We start from the raw sequence: 20,487 nt of genomic DNA, 5'->3' as shown, positions 1-20,487 counted from the left end.
ATCCCCGTCCGAGATGAGTCCGATAACGGTGGTGTCATCTGCAAACTTGATTAGCTTGACAGACTGGTGGGTGGAGGTGCAGCAGTTGGTGTACAGGGAGAAGAGCAGAGGAGAAAGAACACAGCCCTGAGGGGAGCCGGTGCTGATGGTCCGGGAGTCCGAGACATTCTTTCCCAGCCTCACGTGCTGCTTCCTGTCCGTCAGGAAGTCAGTGATCCACCGGCAGATGGGATCAGGCACATTCATCTGGGAAAGCTTGCCTCGGAGATGGTCTGGAAGGATGGTGTTGAAGGCAGAGCTGAAGTCCACAAACAGGATCCTGGCGTAGGTTCCTGGGGAGTCCAGATGCTGCAGGATGAAGTGTAGGGCCATGTTGATGGCGTCGTCTACAGACCTGTTGGCTCTATATGCAAACTGCAGGGGGTCCAGGAGGGGGGCCGTGAGGGTCTTGAGATGGGAGAGAACTAGGCGCTCAAATGACTTCATGACCACAGATGTCAGAGCCACGGGTCTGTAGTCATTTAGTCCAGTGATCCTTGGTTTCTTGGGGACAGGGATTATGGTGGAGGACTTGAAGCAGGCAGGCACATGACATGCCTGCAGTGAGGAGTTGAAAATGCCAGAAAACACTGGGGCCAGCTCGTTTGCACAGTGTCTGAGGGTGGCAGGAGACACGCCGTCTGGGCCGGGAGCTTTTCGAGCATTCAGACTCATAAACTGCTTCCTCACATCTGCTTCATGAATATGAAGAGTTGTGGTGGGAGGAGGTGGTGTGAAATCCTCTTTTGTGTGGGGTGAGGAGGGGGGTGTTGTAGGTGAACAGTTTGAAGGTGGTGATGGCTCTATGGAGGGGGGAGAGGTGGGGGAATGAGTGTCCAAAGTGTCTCTATTGTTGGGGTCGTTGGAGGTGTGAAGGCTGCCTGATGGCTCGTCAAAACGGCAGTAAAAGTCGTTAAGGGTGTTGGCTAAGAGCAAGTCATCAGTGGAGTGGGGGGTTTTAGGCTTGTAATTGGTGATATTCCTAAAACCTTTCCACACAGAGGCCGAGTCATTCTCTGAGATCTGCTGCTGCATCTTCTCAGAGTGCTGATGTTTAGCAATGTCCACTTCTTTAGTGAACCTGTACTTGGCCTCTCTGTAGCAGTCCCTGTCTCCGCTTCTGAACGCCTTTCTCTTTTCCAGCCACAGCTTTTTGAGTTTAGGAGTAAACCAGGGTTTGTCATTGTTATAACTCACCCTGGTGCGTGATGGCACAATGCTGTCCTCACAGAAGTGGATATAGGAGGTGACAGTGTCCGTAAACTCGTCCAAGCTGTTAGAAGCAGCCTTCAATGTGTCCCAGTCTGTGGTCTCCAAACACGTGCGAAGCTCCTCCACAGCCTCGTTGCTCCACAGTGAGTTAACCTGGGCAAACTTTACTAGTGTTCACATGTGCACCTGCTATAAAGGGTGTGAGCAAAAAGAGGGGCTGTGCCGAGGGTGAGTCTCTGAATAGCAGGTCGTGGTCAGTAACTTTGCTTGAAAGCTTTACCCTTCAAAGCCGCATCCTCACACCGTGACATACAGCGCTATAGAAAGCACACTGAACTTTTCACGTCACAGAATCTCCCACATCGACAAACGCGGCGACGATCCAGTCACTAACCTTTGTGCTGGTGCACGGCCCCTCTGGCCCCCGAGCCGAAGCCACCATAATAGGGCTCATATGATTGTTGGGTTTTTCTCTGTGTCATGAAGCGCCTTGAGGCGACTTTTGTTGTGATTTGGCGCTATATAAATAAAATTGAACTGAATAAAAACAAAGTGGACTCCTGTTCTGGATTTCAGATGACATGTTGGGGTTTGGGATAAGATGAAAGCAATGAAATACAGTTCTGTCTCTGTGCTGTGGTTCATTTCTATTTCAAACAGCAATCGATTGTCTGGCAACAATCTTTTCTAAAACCCTGGCGAGAAATGGAAGTCTGGAAAAGGTTCTAAAATTATCCAAGGACTTAATATCCAGAGAATATGTTTTCAGAAGAGAATCGTACACTTGTTTTTATTTGAAATAAACCGGGACAGTCAGGAGTGAGGAATTCATTACAGACAGAATGTGCAGCTTCTTTTAGGAATCTCACGGGGAGCTTATCCAGAGCACATCAGGGCCTCATTGTATTAATCATCTCAGCGAGAGCCTCCATAGAAACAGAGTGTTTGACTGAAGTTCAGATGACTAACGACAGGTCAAATTGTGTTAAAACCCTGCTAACACACACACATGCCAAATATCTCTTGGATGCATCAATCGCACTGTGACTGTGTGTGGATGTTATATAGAAAGCAGTTATGTCAAAAAGCATATAAAAAGGTGCTTCTGTGACTGAGGCAGGTTCTGTAAGGCAGCGGTCTCCAACCTTTTTTGTGCCACGGACCGGTTTATGCCCGACAATATTTTCACGGACCGGCCTTTAAGGTGTCGAGGATAAATACAACAAAATAAAACTAGTACCGGTACCGAAAAAAAGAAGATTTATTCATAACACACTGAAAAGACCCAGGAAAACCGAGTTAACGATAAAAACGATAACAAAATCACGCTGAAAACCGATAAAAACCCTGAAAACTACACATTTCACACCTGAGCCTCAACTCTCGCAGCCCGGTACCAAACGACTCACGGACCGGTACCGGTCCGAGGCCCGGGGGTTGGGGACCGCTGCTGTAAAGCACTCTAAATGCTCAGCTAGAGTAGAAAAACGCTGTATAAGAACCAGGCCATTTATCATATGGATAGAAAGGGTTCATGCATGTCGTCCTGTTAAATGAGACTCGTGGGCAGGTTGGGGCAGCGACTGCTGTGCCGATGGCTCGTTATAAAAGTACGGGCTCAGGTGTGGTAAAGGAAAGCTGACCTGTGGCTATAAGCTGTGGATACTGGCCAGTGGAACAAGATCACAGACATGACCTTTGTGTGAAGAGACTGGGTGAAGAGCTCAATCATGCAGAACGTCCTAGCATAGATACACTGGATCTTATGTAGCACTTCTCTGCTATAACATAGCACTCGAAGCACTTTGTATGTAGCTTAATCCCTTTGCATCAAAAGGAGACAGCTGAATGGGTTCAGGCATCAGACTGGGACCCCTGTTGGAAATTTTCTTTAGGCATGTCCAACTGAGACAAACATAGGACATTCTGGACAACTGTCTCTCAGTTTGCTTGGGAACCAGTTTGGTCTTCTCTGCTTGGACCAATTTATTTTGTGACCTGGACGAAGGTAAGTGTTGGATGATGGATTGTGGCCTGTGAACATGGTTGTTACTGTTTATTGTGCAATACAAACTGCACTTTTTTAACAATCATAATTGTGACGTGTAGGAGAAGATACATTTCTAATAAATGGTTTGGTTTTACAGGTGTGCTGTCATGTGTGCATACTCCCAGCATGGTGTTGATATCCACCATGTAAGAGGAGCCTTTCCCAGTAAATCTCCCCCAGGCTACTCTGCAGTATCACTTAGATTAAAGTGCAGAGTTTAGACATTTATGAAGAGTCATTTTATGACCTACTGCTCAGTATCACAGCAGTGAACTCCATTAGTGCTAAAACTCTTTATAAAAGAGGTGTCTGAAAGTAAGGCTGAAGGGAGCCAGTCTGTTCTGTGTGTACTTGGCCTATGTGCACCACCTGTGGAATTCCCATAGTCTTTACCAACACAGGTACAGACATTCATTCTTAGAGAATTCCTTCACAACATTCCTGTTTGTTTGGTTGTTGGGAAACATGAATGTGTTTCAGAGTACGCACGATCTGATATCCTCGTGTTGGTGTTGTTCCCAGATCAACATACTAAATGTTGTTCCAGGATCAACATTGCAAGTGACCAATCAGAATGTGGTGACGTCATACTTTTGCGACTTCGGGAAAAACCGCCGTAAAACAAAAAACTGTACTTAAGCTGCGAGAAACCGCCTCTGTCCGCCGATCAACGGACCCTGACCCTGACCGTTTAATAAACGCTAAGCAGAACTGATATTGTCCTTGCAACATTGGAATTTCATAAATGCACGAATGGCTTGGTGCGCAAAAGAATAACGTGACAACAATGTGATTGGTCACTTGCAATGTTGAACCTGGAACAACTTTTACTATGTTGTTCCAGGATCAACACGACGATATCAGATCATCCTTCAGGCTACAGCGCTCCCTCGCTATGACGCGGTTCACCTTTCGCGGCCTCGCTGTTTCGCAGATTGTTTTGTGTGCAGTTTTCCATGGCTTTTTTTGTTCGTTTGTTTTTACAGCGTATTGTGTTCTGACTGGCTGTAGACCATTGTCAACCAATCTCGTGCTGTGTCTCCTGTACAGTACAGAATGCGTTCAGCTTGTCAAATTTACATAAATCTTCGATCCCTATCAATCAATCAATCTTTATTTATAAAGCACTTTTCATACAGAAAAAATGTAGCACAAAGTGCTTTACATAGTTAAAAGCAGCCCACCCCACCCTCCAACTCACTCCCCACACTCTCAATACACATATATCCCCCCACCCCCACCCACACACACATACACACACGCGCACACTTAAAGAGTAAAAATTGGGCTGGGCTCGCATGAGCCAAGTGAGGAAACACTATAACAGGGAGCCGTCTGCACCGGGAGCCGGTCACAGACCGCAGCCTCCAGGCTGGGCACACAGCAGGAGGGAGGCCAAGGAGCCCCCCAACCAGGCTGAGAGGACCCCCAGAGACCCAGCAGCCACGGTCAATAACAGCCCCGGTGCAGAGAGCGCCCTCCGAGGAAACACTGGAGATATGACGCAATACGATATATACAGGGTAAAATGATAAAATAAATAAGAACAGGATACAATATAAATATAAATATAAATAGAGTAAGAAGATTAAAAAATGAATAAGAATAAAATCAAAAAATATTAGGTAAATCCTAAATTAATAATAGAATAACAGGATAGAATAAATAAGCATAAAAAATAAATAAACGCTAAGTAAAAGCTAAATTAAAAAGGTGGGTCTTGAGCCTGTTCTTAAAAACATGTACGTTCTCTGCGGCCCTGAGCTCCTCCGGCAGGCTGTTCCACAGACGAGGACCATACCACTGAAAAGCTGCCTCTCTGTGAGTATGTGTCCTGACTTTAGGGACAATCAAAAGGCCAGTACCAGAGGACCTCAGGGTCCGCGAGGGTTCGTATGGTAAAAGCAGATCTGAGAGATAAGAAGGCCCAAGACCATTAAGACATTTAAAAACCAATAAAAGAACTTTAAAATCCTCCTTTGTTTACATATTTATGTAGAACTGCATCTACATGTATGTCAGACATAGATTTTGTATGGTTGGGTAGTCTAGGTATAATAATAATGGATTTAAAATCGATCCTGAAACACACGGGGAGCCAGTGCAGCGATTCTAAAACCGGTGTAATGTGGGCGTAATGTCAGCGTGACTCTGAAGTGCTGGACTGTATGTTTGTAAGTTTTCTCCCCAACAAACACGACAATGCCGATGAAACATTTTGCACTGTCAAAGGCTCCTGCAGTTGCCTTTGGTTTCATTCTATAATACTGGACTTATTTTTCTACGAAGGTTTGAACTTTAGAGTGTTTAAACAAGAGAAAAAAGTCTGAGAAAAGTGTATAAAGTGTGTGGTGAAGGGTTTACGGCCTTAAAACATCTAAAATAATTGTAAAAAATAAAGTTGGCGGATTTCACCTGTTGCGGGTCATTTTTAGAAAGTAACTCCTGCGATAAACAAGGGACCGCTGTACTTTAATTTTAATTCCATTAGTTTGTGTAATAAAGCTACTGATCAGAAAACTTTGTTTGTTTTTCATTCACTAAGTTGTGAATAGTGGTGGATCATGAGCCACATGAGTTCTTGTTAAATTTCTTTATGCATTTTGAGCTCTTTTCAAATTTGCAACTGCAGGCTAATAGCTAGCCAAACAGCTAGCTATTAGCCTGCAGTTCATGCATTCAGAAAACACCCGCAGTCAGCTTAGGTCATATGGTGGTGTCAGCCCTGGCGTGGACATATTTGTGTCTGACAAATGATGAATTAGTTTGTTTGTTACCCATTTAATCATCTGGTTACTCCACAGATTTGTCTCAAGTGGAAAAATGTGGAAAGATTGAGGTCACATTTTCAATCTAATTTGATCTCTCATTCTCGCTTACTGATGTTCCTGAATGCACCGAGGAGTCGAGTAAGTTTAAGCCATAGGAGAGATTAAAACTCTTTGTCATGGAAAAAATGCGTGAATGCAATAAACAGCAGTGCAGTTATCAAGGCTGAGCGTACATCAGATGTGTTTGATAAATAGATAGGCTGGATGAAGAAAACCCACGTGAAAGGAGACAGGCATACACATGTGCAACTTTTATTTGACTTTGGCTACTACAAACACTCAACCGTAACAGTGAATTTTGGAGAAAATGAATCAGATGTTTTCACTACGGGGGATAGCTGGCATGTGTCTACACATGTGAGCATAAATCTCATGTTCTCAGTCACATGCTTGCTATGTAGAAGAAGAAGCAATGAAATGCATTATTTCGGCGTGCTCTCCTACAACATAATTGATTTGGAGATGCTCAGCATTTGAAGGGCTAATTCTGTAACTGGGAGAAAGCGCTGACCCTTTGTTTTTGTTGGTCTGTCATGAGTCGTGGCTCCAGATACAAAATTAAATTAAGGGCTTAAAATAAAAATCAAATCTTAAGGAAATGAAAGTGTTCATCCAGTTTTGGATCTTGTTAGACCCAGTGAGGGGAGACAATTTTCCAAAGGGAGTGAGTAGGTAGCAAATAACATAAAATTACATAAGCTGCAGAGGAAAGGCTGTAGGCAATGGAGGGGTATAAAAGTTTCAGTGTTCAGCTTGGTGCCCTTTCAAGCTGTCTGCTCATGTGGAAACATATGAACATGTCAAATTCCAGCCTCTTGTTGTGAACAGAGAGGCTGTTTTCAGCACAAACAGTGCAACAGTGCACCACTCAATTTGCATTGCCGTTTCACCAGCTGGGATGGTCTCTAAGTGGCAATAAGTCCCACATTCCTGCTGTGTAGCATTTCTGCTGAGGGTTTCTGATCTGGACACCAGGGACTCGGTGCTGGCTTGGCTAGGTGTTAAGATTTGCAGCTCTCAAAACTTTCTGTTTCAGGAGAAAATATCCCCATTACGCTGCACTGATAAATATAAAGTACAAATTTGCAGTCATTATAAGTAATGCTATTACCTCATCCTGAAGGTTTGCAGCCACTACAAGCTGTAAAGTTATTTTCTACTTTGCATCATTCTGCGGTAGGTCAGATGAGATGTGGCCGAGGGACAAGCTGTCTGTCACGGCTGTTATCTCAGATCCTTTAGTGGCTCAGTCGGTCACGAGAATACACCACGCAAGAGACGTAAAACCTTGTAGCAGGGACCGAAGGCTCGATGGACCAGCTGAGGCTTCGGTGAGCTTTCCCCGACATATATTGAATTGTTATGCTGAGAGCTGGCACGACAGAAAATGATCATTTTTTTCAATTCAGCATACCGAGCGCCTGGATGGCTACAGGGAGATTTTATATCTGACTTTATTGTATTGTGTTAATCGAGTTCTAACTAAGTGGCAACTCTGGCCACTTTAACAAAGCATTAACACGTTACTAGACCTGCAAATAGAAGCTGTGTCTGCCTCAGAGTTTGAGCTGCTGTGTTTGTAGTTTTGGTGGCTTTTGGAGGAATTTCATTGAACTATTGGACACATACCGTGCTTTGCTGTGAGGTAAAGAAAGTTTACCTCAAGAGACACATGACCAATTCAGTTCAGCGCAAAATCACAACAACAGTCACCTCAAGGCACTTTTCACTGTAAGTAGATCCTACAATAACACATACAGAGAAAAAGCCAACAATCATATGACCCCCTATGAGCAGCTCTTTGGTGACAGTGGGAAGGAAAAACTCCCTTTTAACAGGAAGAAACCTCCGGCAAAACCAGGCTGAGGGAGGGGCGGGGCCATCTGCTGTGATTGGTTGGGGATAGACAAATAGGATAGAAGTCCGTTCACACCCATTATCATAACTATTATAACCGTAAGCCCACAGAAGCCCCAGTGTCCAGAGAAACATGCAGACTCAGAGGGTGGATTTAAACCCAAGGCCTGCTTGCTGTACGGGAACAGCTACAATCAGCACACCGCTGTGCGGCTGATTTCGATAAGTGTGTATGACTGAGGCTGTTGTTATTTGTAACAGCATGTTTGCCTTTAACATTATAGGCACAGGGTGTCAGACTAAACCAGGAGCACAAACATATCGACCATGAATGTGTTCACATTTAAAACCTTTCACTCACACATCTGCTCATTTTGCATCATGTTGCCCTCTCGAGTTTCACACTCTCTGATAGTCTGAGCAACACTTATGATGCAGTTTAAGCTAGCTAGCAAACTAAAGTGGTAGGCACTTAAAAATGGACTCCGTTTACCTGCAGCTCAGTATTCACATAATGTGCCCAGATACAACTGACAGCTGGTAAACAGGGCGCTGTATGAGAAAATGCTGCCACGGTTGTTTCTGAAGAAAAATGTGTTCAAGTTTTGGGAAAAGGGTCAATGAGACAGATGTACTGCGTTTGGTATTTGTGACATTCTGTTGTTTTGTTGATCAAATGAGTTAATCATGAAATCAGACTTTTATTAAGTTGCATCACATGATTCTTCCACCAAATCCAGAGGAGATTATGTCAGTAGGCTGGAGTGTATTAGAAAGATCAGCAGCAGAGGTTACACTTGGTGTGTGTGTGTGTTGATGATTCACAGCCGAGCTATTCAAAGTCATTTCCAAGTATGTGTTATTCCTGTAACAATGCTGGGATGAGACTCCCGGCTGCTGTCAGAGTTACATTTGTGATGCATTGTTTTCAGGCGTTACTAAGGACACTATCTCTACTTCACAGGAAGCCTGACGTCAAACAGCGCTCTCATCTTCTTAAATAATCTTCCCAGAGATCTAGAAGGTGCTGCCTGGACAGTGTGTTCAGCGCGAGCTCGTATGAGAAAGCCAGGGCCTGGGATTTTTTTACACTCTCATCATTTCAGCCACGTTCTGCGACCCGAGCTGTGTTTCCACCTCCTCACGTACGTGTTGCAAAGAGGCTCTTAAGATGACAGATTTGCGACACGGGGCACGTGCTGCAGGCTTTAAACGCACACTTTCACTTTTTCCTCATTAGCCATTGTCTGCGACAACTCTGTTTCATTTTGAGATGAAGGGTGAAATTTATATCAGACAATTAGGACCAGTTTTTGGAGCACATGAGGGATTTCTGAAGCGATGCAGCGATGTCCAACCCACCAACCAACCATCAGAAAAGGGTCTCAGCACTTTTTTCCATTCGGTCATGACAGAGTCTTTCCATCGCATTTCAGGGAAATCGTGGAAAAGCCGACCTGACAGCGGTGACAGTAAAGCGCCTACGACACCTCTGACATTTTCCAGCAGTCCTGTTGTCAGCCAGCACATCTGGCCAAGTTTAGGATGGCAGAACCTGCATATGAACATGGAGGAAATTAGTTTTAATCATAATATGTTAGTAAGAATGTGCGACATGTGGCCACGCATACTGAAGGCATTTTTATTTTGTAGATTAGCATCATTCATCACTCTGATAAGTTTAAATAGAGTAACCTCAGAACAAGGAGTCACTCATATCGTTAGTTCAGACTCAAACACTCAAACCGGAACCCTGCTGCACGCTTGAGAGCGTAGGCTTCATGCATGGGTGATATGTGAGTCCTATGCTGGTGCTGCTGGGGCGGCAGCATCTCTGCTGGGGACAGGAAGAGACTGAACAGGCTGATCTGCAGGCCCAGCTCTGTTCTAGGATGCCCTCTGGACCCAGTGGAGGTGGTGAGTTACAGGAGAATGGCGGCTAAGCTGTCATCCCTGATGGACAACATCTCCCACCCCATGCAGCAGACTGTGACAGCACTGAGCAGCTCCTCCAGTGGCTGCAGCACCCACGGTGTGGGACGGAGAGATTTCGCAGGTCTTTCCTCCCCACTGCTGTCAGACTCCACAACAAAGCCTCCAACTGATCAAACACATCCACACATGTGCAATAAGACTAAGTGCAATACTCTTTCCTGGCACCATTGTATTATACTCATATTGTATATAGCATTTGTATTCCATTTTATTTGATTGTATACAGTATTTTATTTTATTCTATTGTGTACAGTATCTTATTGATATCTTATTCCAGTGTTTTTCTCTGCAACTTTGCACTCTCCACTGCTGTAACAAAACTAATTTCCCACGCGTGGGACTAACAAAGGTTATCTCATCTTATTCCAACCATAATAAACTAATTTATTAGCCAATGATTAGCCGCCCTAAATTAACAGTGTTGGTAATAACCACTGTCATGTCTTATATTCCTGTAATGGTTAATCTGCCAGCGTGGATCAAGATGGTCTTTGTGTTGCTTCAGTGCTAAAAAGCAATTATGGTAATTATACACTTTTACAAAAAAAAAAGCTGACAAAATAATAAAGCTGTCATTAAGAAGTCAAATTACAGTTATTTACATGCTAAACTGCTTTCTTAAACAAGTCCAGTGTGCCGGCTCACATTTGGGTATAAAATGTCAATTCAGTTTATTTGGCTTGTTTAAAACAGGCAGTGGGAGAGTTTTAGAAATAGGTGGTTAAACATAATTCATTTTCATTATTTGTGTATCACAGTAAGGCACATATGTACACGCCGGAGCTGGGCTGTTCTTTCTGGGGTTATGAACTTGATTGCAGAAGTATAGAGCTTTTACAGCAGAGGTCCTCAACCTTTTTTGCACCACGGACCAGCTAACGTCTTACAATATTTTCACAGACCGGCCTTTAAGGTGTTAACGATTAAAAACCCTGAAAATCATCGGTTTCACACCCGAGCCTCGACTCTCGTGGCCTGGTACCAAACTACTCACGGACCGGTACCGGTCTGTGGCCCGGGGCTTGGGGACCGCTGGAGTACACAGCTTTTTTTCTACATTTTTAGGGCAGAATATAACACACATACGCTGGATGAGTAGCAGAGGACGGACACACACACACTTGTACTCACATCACAATATAATACCAATACCAATATAAGCTCAGTTAGCTGCAAACTGTTGCATGGTGTAACTTTATAGGATAAACTGTTATTCTTGCATAAGGTGAGATACACAACTGGTGAAAGGTGCACCTGAAGCAACATGCTCAGACTGAGTCACCATGTCTGTTTCTTACTAACAGCTCCAGGACTGAGTACAAACAGTGCACACTCTCAATGATGGCTGACGAGGTCAGAAGTCTTGCAAGAACACACTCTGGATACTGAAGCTCCTGTGAAAAATAGAGCCTCAAATCAGAAGTAAAGTCAAATTTCATTTGTATCTGCAGGGAGGCTGACACACCTGAGCCCCGCCTGCCTATAAGAGCGAACTAAGTCCGGACTATGATGATGTTGTTGGTGTGTACTGGTGCAGCCATGACAGTGTGAACAGCAACCGTGAGGAAAGGACTTAATAAAGACGCTGAACAGTATAAACATGTAGTCGGGTCTGCCGCGTGATGTTTACAATGGACTTATGTAGCAAAGAAAAAAATGATAAATAACTCTAAATATGTTTTGTATTTTAGATTCCTCAAAGTATGGCACCTTTTCTTTGTTGACAGCGCTGCAAACCCTCGACTTTCTTTCAGTGATGTAGTCACCTGAGATGGTTTCACCTCACAGGTGTGCCTGCCAGGGTTCATTGGTGGAGTTTCTTGCCTTCTAAATGAGGTTGGGACCGTCAGTTGTGTTGTGCAGAAGTCAGGTTGGTTCACAGCTGACAGCCCTGTTTGACAACTGCTGGAATTATATCATTGGTTCATATTATGGCAGTCAGAAAAACCATCAAGCCCTACGATGAAACTGGCTCACATGAGGACGCCCCAGGAAAGGAAGACCAAGAGTCCCTCTGCTGCTGAGGATACATTCATCCGAGTCACCAGCCTCAGAAATCGTTAACAGCAGCTCAGATCAGAGCCCAGATAGATGCCGCACAGAGCTCCAGTATCAGTCTGTGTGTCTGATACTTTATGGTCAAATAGCTGCTAAGAAACCACGACTGAGGAAAAGCAACGATCCTGATTATTCAGAGCTGCTTTCAGGAGTGTGGCCATACCAGATGTAGGAGTCTCGAAGATCTTGAGCTAGACTCTTCTGATTTTTAGATTCCAGCACAGTAAATAGAGTTTGCAATTCAGACCTACAAACCTGAATCAGGTTGCACACAACACAACCCAGCAGGTCAATGAGGAATCTTTCTTTTACTTATCAAGGAAAATGCTAAATATGCCTCAAATTAAAAGAACACCATTACAATGATCTATTCTGACAGCACACCTAATTAAATCAAAACTAAAGCATATCATCAAAAGGTAACTGCCACAGGAATCACAACTGTCAGTGAAAACACCCACGAACTATGTCTGCTGCTTCTCTCAGGGCATCATATTCATATTGATAAGAACAAAAATCCCACAAATAAAGATGCTCCATCTTCTGGTAATTCAGCACTTGGAAGGCGGTGCCTGCTGCTTGTTACTGCTGGTGGAGAAGCTTGTTGTTCTTATTGTTGTTGTTTGTGTTAAAGTTTTCTAAAATGGGAGCTCCAGATGATGAATACTACTACTTGTTCAAAGTTGTACTCATTGGAGACTCTGGAGTGGGGAAGAGTGATCTGCTGTCGCGTTTCACAAGAAATGAGTTCAACTCGGAGAGCAAGAGCACCATCGGGGTGGAGTTCGCAACCCACAGCATTCAGGTGGATGGCAAGACGATAAAAGTTCAAATCTGGGACACAGCTGGGCAGGAGTGCTGCAGAGCCATCACCTCAGCGTATTATCGGGGTGCAGTCGGGGCTCTCCTAGTTTACGATATTGCAAAGCACCTGACATACGAGGATGTGGACCGCTGGTTGAAGGACCTGAGGGACCACGCTGACAACAACATCGTCATCATGCTGGTTGGAAACAAGAGCGACCTTCGACATCTCAGGGCCGTGCCCACTGACGAGGCCCGAGCATCTGCAGAAAAGAACAGTCTTTCATTTATTGAAACTTCAGCCTCGGACTCCACTAACGAAGAAGAAGCATTCAAGAGCATTCTCACAGAAACCTACCGTATCATATCTCAGAAGCAAATATCAGACAGATCTGCACACAAAGATTCCCCAGGCAACAATGTAGTGGACATAAGTGTCCCCAACACTGGATGGGCAGAGGGGCAACAAACTCCTCTACTGCCAAAGCCTGTGACCCTGACCTCCTTTCCCAGAGTCACGTGAGTCTGAATACATAGAATCATGTTTCAGTAATCAAAATGTGAAACCTGTAACAATAGACCCAACGATGTTTGCATGTTTTTCAGCATAGTCATTATTTTGCACTGAACACACACCTCACGGCTGCAGCTTTCCAGCTCAGCCACACACACTACCAACAACACACACACACAGACAGCCTGGTATGGTGGCGAGGCGTGATTGCAGATACCGTGCAGGTGCATCCATCTCCCCTGCAGCGGCACCACACCCACGCCAGACCACGCCCCGCCACACTACCCTTACCTTGTGGAATATTTTGCAAAGCACACTGTGCATGTTGTGCTCTTTCATTTTATCCCATGGCACACACTGCAGTGTAAGCATATCTATGTTCCATCCCTTCTTTGCTGATCCACAAGCATAAAGCTTTGCTGGGATCAAACTTCGTCATGGAAACTTGTAAATGGAATTATAGAGAGTGCTGAGATTTGGAGTAACAGGGGAAGACTATCACATGTACAGATAGTGTATCAGTGTCACAGCAAACAGCCCACTAGCCTGGTTAACCAGGTTGGCACAACATGCTGTTCATGAAGACGCTTATTGTTCACCAAAGCAGAAAGCTGCCCTAATCTAGTTCCCAGCTCCTCACTTGATCTACACCTGAATCAGCACATGGATGCAACTTTTACATGCACCTTGGTGATGGTGGAATTAACACCCACACAAAATCAAATCTGACATGAGACACATTATTCTTGGCGCTATACCTGTAAAGGACGCATTCACTGATAACATATGCATGAATCAATAAAAAGAAAAAGCTGGAAATGGAAAACAAAAGAAAACAGAAAAGAAAACGCTTCATTAGTCGTCATATTTCTTGGCAGCTGAGCAAATGCTCCCAAAAATGTGGTTATTTGACCATCTGTCAGAGTCATTGTTTTTAATGGCCAATGAATACAAATAAAGTTTTTTAAAAAGACGAGAGACCCACGCTCAGCCATGTTATCAGTGTTGATGTTATGTAGTTTTACCACCAGAGGGCACTGTTGGCAACGTGTTTGAGCTACAAATGCGACAGCTAGCTGTTGGGATGTTTTTGTCTGTTTGTTTAGTGCATGTTTATGTCCTTTATGGGTAAGGCCTCGGCTCAGGTTGGAGTGCAGTAGCCTGGGGCTGAGTCTGACCTGGGTCCCTGCTGTGCGTCCTTTGGTGTCAGTGTTCACTGTCAAAAGAAAATGTTTATGTCCTTCATAAAGGACAGGACATGTTCTGTGCACCTAGCATTGCGAGCATTGGTGTTTTTAAGCGAACAACACAGTGACTTTTTTCCCTTTGTGTCAATGCAGAAGCCTTCCAGTGATTTGTGGAGGAAAGGTGGAAGAAAAGCGCTCCACAAATACATCAAGGCTAAAAACAGCAAGTAAAGATGGATGATACATGAAAAAAAGGACTTTTCTTGCCAGGACAGCTGTCTTACAGGCATACTCAGCGCAAAGGTTTTACATAATTTTCACATATAAGTTTGGTTAAACTGATCGATCAATCAGCCTGCCTGCAGAGGACTCAGCTCGCTGTCACAGCTGATTACAGAGGAGGGGCGTGGGTGGATGGGGGGTGAGGGCCGAGGTGTGGATCTCCACTCATCTCAGGAATGTGTGCAGGTTCCTCTCCAAAAGCGCTGACGTCAGGAGTAGCCTTGGATTAGAAACAGGCAGGTTATAATAAAATGGTTGTGCTGTACAGCTGAACGGTTCCTTATAAGAAGACTCCCAGTGCCAGTGAACTGTACACCAATGAGACACTGAATGACAAGAAGATTCATCTATACACCCCTAATGTTTATGTGTGTTTGTGGATAATGTGGTTTATTGTAAACGTGGTGTTTTACTGTCCACACTTTCTTTTCCATCCAAAGAAAATGATTTTCAGCTGTTTCTGGTCTAGTTCCCTTTTCCATGGTTCTTTAGGACCCTGGAGGCCGCCATGGGCTGTGCTAACACTAACAATGATGATCTTTCTGTTCTCCAACAATTAGCCTAATATATTGATAATTAATCAACATTTACAAGTCAAAGGCCTTAAAACTTCTGAAATGGTCTTAAATTTGGTTTGAATGTGTGACCTTATACATGGTGATGTGTTGCATTTAAAACTGTTGTCCTTGAAACTGAAGGAAAGTCAGTAAAGTTTATTTAATAGGAGTTTTTCATAGACAAACAAGTGGTGTACACAAAAAAATAATAGGCAATATAAATAAATAAAAACAATAATAATAATTCAATAAAACTCTCAACAGAAGCCTTTTTAAATGAAATGTTCTTAAAAGAGTTCAGCATTAAAAGAGGCCTTCTGTAACACCAGGACATGTCCTTCAATGCACATATTAAACAAATATGTAAGACTGCGTTCTTCCATTTGTGCAACATCTCTAAAATTAGAAATATCCTGTCTGAGAGTGATGCTGAAAAACTAGTTCATGCATTTATTACTTCCAGGCTGGACGACTGTAATTCATTATTATCAGGATGTCCAAAAAACTCACTGAAAAGCCTTCAGCTAATCCAAAATGCTGCAGCAAGAGTGCTGACAGGGACTAGAAAGAGAGCAGATTTCTCCTGTTTTGGCTTCCTGTTAAATCCAGAATTGAATTCAAAATCCTGCTCCTCACATACAAGGTCTTAAATAATCAGGCCCCATCTTATCTTAATGACCTTGTAGTACCATATCACCCTATTAGAGCACTTCGCTCTCGCTCTGCAGGCCTACTTGTTGTTCCTAGAGTATTTAAAAGTAGAATGGGAGGCAGAGCCTTCAGTTTTCAGGCCCCTCTTCTGTGGAACCAGCTTCCAGTTTGGATTCAGGAGACAGACACTATCTCTACTTTCAAGATTAGGCTTCAAACTTTCCTTTTTGCTAAAGCATATAGTTAGGGCTGGACCAGGTGACCCTGAATCCTCCCTTAGTTATGCTGCACACGGTGTAGCTGCCGGGGGATTCCCATGATGCACTGGGTGTTTCTTCTTCACTCACTATGTGTTAACAGACCTCTCTGCACTCAATCGTATTTGTTAATAATCTCTGGCTCTCTTCCACAGCATGTCTCTATCCTGTCTTCCTCCAATCACCTCCTTAGCAGATGTGAGCCTGGTTCTGCTGGAGGTTTCTTCCTGTTAAGAGGAGTTTTTCCTTCCCACTGTCACCAAGCGATTGCGTGTAGGTGCCTGTTTGATTGTTGGTGTTTTTGCTGTTTTACTGTAGGGTCTACCTTACAATATAAAGCTTCTTGAGGCAGCTGTGATTGGACATTGTGTCAATAAAACTGTCAGTAATTTTCATTCAGTGAGTTTTTCCACTCACAAAGTCAACAACATGTAATTTTTAATGCACAGTTAATTCCCATTTGCTCAGTCAGAATTTGAAGAAGGTATCGTCTCTTCTAATCTCAGCTACGCACCAGTGATGTCATCTCTGAGAGCTGAGGTGCCAAGGAGCTACACCCGATTAACACACACTGTTATTAAAGTAAACAGCTGTATACACAACCACAACCCTGGACCAGAGAAGCACCTGTTGAGGCGCACTCGAAGGTCCACACAGGTGAGTAAACCAAGCACACATTTCTGGGCCCTGAGGGAAGACATTGTACATAAAGGAGTGATTTAGGCAAACTCTGGCTTCTGTTTTGTCTTAATCCTTCGTGTCAGCTCTTGCAGAGAGGAAAGCCGATTGACGGGCCCACCTTTCTGTGCCTTTGCACGACAAATGAATTGAAGTTGTCAGACCTGCTTCTGTCAGCCAAAACGTTAAGAAATACAGTCATTATGGAGATATATGTTCTCATTCATGAGGTCAGCTGGGAAAGCAAACAGACGATGTGCAGCACATTGAGTGTTTGTGGTTTTTCATACTCGCACACACCACCAGTGAATAAAGACAGGGTTAATGTCTGTACTGGGACTGAACCAACATTTGAACTTCATTGGAGGAAGCTGGAAGCCAGTGGCTGTCCCCACTGTGCAGACTCCTAACCTTACATAAGTCAGGACACATCTGCAAATCAACTTGGCCAACATCAGGAAGGTGCCCATAGCAAAAAGATTCACAAATGGGCCACACGTTGTACATCGATTTGGTCAGGACGTATTTTTTTCAGTCTTGCAGGCCTCACTTCATAAATCATTGCTCTCCGCATTAGATTTCTGTGCTGCATAAAAAAGGAAAGAAAAACATTCACAGAGCTGCTGACGACTTACTGTTGAGCTGTAACACTGCTTCTGCCTCCATCATTACAGCTAATGATTAACTGCTTAGGCAGCTTCCCCTATTTCAGTTTACTATTACCAGTGTTGGGTAAGTTACTTTAAATTAGTAACTTAGTTACATTACTAGTTACTTCTATCAAAAGTAACTCACTTACTTCAAGTTACTTGTTACTTTCAAAGTAACTAGTTTCCGGGGAAAGTAACTTTGGTTTTACTCAGAATTCTCTTGTTAATGTGTTGCTTCCATAACTGGATACCCAGCCAGATTGCCAGTCTTCTAGCTTGCCTACATGTTAACACTATCCTGCCACAAGTACACTGTGCCACCTACCAACAGAAAGGAAAAGATAATGTGCACATTTCCACGAGAGAAATCCCACGCCTGGTTCTATCCTAGCCTGCTTTTTACATCCAACACAAAAACTGCAGTCGTGGTGCTTTGATTGTACTCAGAACTCGGAAATTCTGCCTTCTGAATAGGAAGATGTAGGTAACACCAGACTGCAGATGAGCTGCATACAGGGCTGGACTGGGACAGAAAATCGTCCCGGGCATTTTGACTAGAGACCGGCCGCCATTATAGGAAAAATCATAAAGCCTTTGAATGAAAACAAACGCTGTTGTGACAGTGATGTACACTGTTCTGATGGTATATATGCATCAATCTATCAATCGTTTGTTGTAAGACTCAATTCAATTCAATGTTATTTATATAGCGCCAAATCACAACAAAAGCCGCCTCAAGGCGCTTCATAGATACAGAGAAAAACCCAACAATCACATGACCCCCTATGAGCAGCACTTTGGCGACAGTGGGAAGGAAAAACTCCCTTTTAACAGGAAGAAACCTCCGGCAGAAACAGGCTCAGGGAGGGGCGGGGCCATCTGCTGCGACCGGTTGGGGTGAGAGAAGGAAAACAGGATAAAGACATGCTGTGGAAGAGAGACAGAGGTTAATAACAGATATGATTCAATGCAGAGAGGTCTGTTAATACATAGTGAGTGAGAAAGGTGACTGGAAAGGAAAAACTCAATGCATCATGGGAATCCCCCGGCAGCCTACGTCTATTGCAGCATAACTAAGGGAGGATTCAGGGTCACCTAGATTCAGATAATTATTTTTTAAAAGCGAGACATTTTAAATGAGAATAAGAAAGAAAAGTATTTCTTTGTGCCCCCCTCTCCCTGTTAATGCCCTACCTGCCCCCTGGCAACACTTTGCTAGACCTGCCCCTGCACAGTTACCAGCTGTCAGCTACATAAAAAAGGATCCTGGTGTTATTTGTCTCTCAGAAACAGTTCATAACTTCCCTTCAACTCATCCATGTCACCTAAAAGGTAAACCTGTTTCTCCATCACCTGTTCAGCTCTGATGGTTCAGTAAGGACATCTCCTGGTTTCATCTTCATGTTTCTCTCTCACCAGATATCCAAACCGACATCATGACCAGCAGCTTTACAGCTGTGGCTCCAGCAAACATCAGCTGATACTAGAAATTAATATTAAATAAATTCTAACAACAGCTGATCAAGCTTAAACGTGCTGCTGTTGTTTAGCGCGACATCCGCTGGTTTCCTCTTTCTGGCGCAAAGTGGGCGATAAACAAACAAGAGAGCCAATCAGCTGATCATTGATCAGTTTCATGATTGAAGTAGAAACGGGAGAGAGAGGGAGAGAATGAGAGAAGAAGAGGCAGCTGTGCAGCAAAGACAGAATAACTCCAGCTTTGTGTCTTTTTCATTCTACCTGAAGTCCGGGACAAACTGTTCCTTTTCACCTCAATACGAAACGCGTAATATTTTCTCTGAATACCAGACGATTCTGTTTTTTACGGGACGGTTGGCAACTCTACTAACTAACCTTATGAACAAAATAAAGTTCACTATCAGTAACATCATAGCACCACCCAGCTGTATAGAAACTCCGTCAAGCTAGCTAGCACGCAGTACGAGTTATTGTAACTGACTGTAAAAAGTCAGCATAACAAAAATAAACTCCACCTAAACTTGGTTCATATCTGACCCAGAGAGACTGCAGCTCATAACTTCTTACCTGAAGTTCAGTTCACCTGACACTCGGACTGGCGGCTGCCTCTGGTCTCTCCTCCTGCCTCCCCTCTCCCTCATCCACCTGCTGGCCTCTGTGGAAGCTCCGCCATAGCCACCACCAAACAACTGAGTTATTTTTTACACATCTGCCAGCATCTGGACAATCCACCACCTTTCATTGTTTATACCGTTACGGAAAAAAACAAACAAAAAAACATCGGCTCATCAAAACGAAAAATCACCATCGGCCCACCGGGTCCAGCTATGGCTACATATGTGTTTAGTAGTAATTTGTTGTTGTAGCGGGCTAGCAAAACAACTGTTTTCGAGGGCATTGCCATATTGGAATCCCGACTTCTCTGACGAAGTTAACCAGAACTCGAGTGTGACATCATTCCCAGGTCCGTGTTCTGATTTCCAAGGTAAGTCGAACGCAACACATGAAGTAATGAATAACGACTAAATCTCAGTAACGATTAATGCATTCCTGATTTTGGCATAAGCAGTTACCGTGCTCGGTACCAGAATAATAACATAGTTACTGTAACGCGTTACTTAATAACGCGTTAGTCCCAACACTGAGTATTACTGCGTAAATGTAAAAATCCATCTTTCAGGTAGGACTGCAACATTGTTGGGCTTCATTAAGCAGCAGCACCGTTTAAGCAAACTATATTTGCTTGTTTTTGTTACCTAAAAAGTCTAAAGTAAGTCTAATGTCTAGGGTTTGGTCACCAGTAATGAATGAGTGTGACTTTGTTCTAGCAGGATAACATCTCTGCTTTTGTGTATGATGTGGTCCTGTGGCTTTATCAAGCCATGG

At 43.7% G+C, this 20,487-nt stretch overlaps 1 long non-coding RNA gene and 1 pseudogene across 2 annotated transcripts in view; one reads left to right on the top strand and one right to left on the bottom strand.

Annotated features, from left to right (window-relative positions):
- Positions 1 to 20,487, bottom strand: part of LOC146653362 (uncharacterized) — a 282,044-nt gene that overhangs the window by 107,272 nt on the left and 154,285 nt on the right. The window lies entirely within an intron of this gene.
- LOC146653368 (ras-related protein Rab-11B pseudogene) lies at positions 12,686 to 13,340 on the top strand (annotated as a pseudogene).

Source organism: Rhamphochromis longiceps, linkage group LG14 (genome assembly GCF_057381845.1).
Source record: "Rhamphochromis longiceps isolate RC_006_pf linkage group LG14, R_longiceps_female_GT1.1, whole genome shotgun sequence".
NCBI classification, from domain to species: domain Eukaryota; kingdom Metazoa; phylum Chordata; class Actinopteri; order Cichliformes; family Cichlidae; genus Rhamphochromis; species Rhamphochromis longiceps.
The sequence above is the reverse complement of the archived record's forward strand: the minus strand, read 5'-3'. Positions and strand labels throughout refer to the sequence as shown.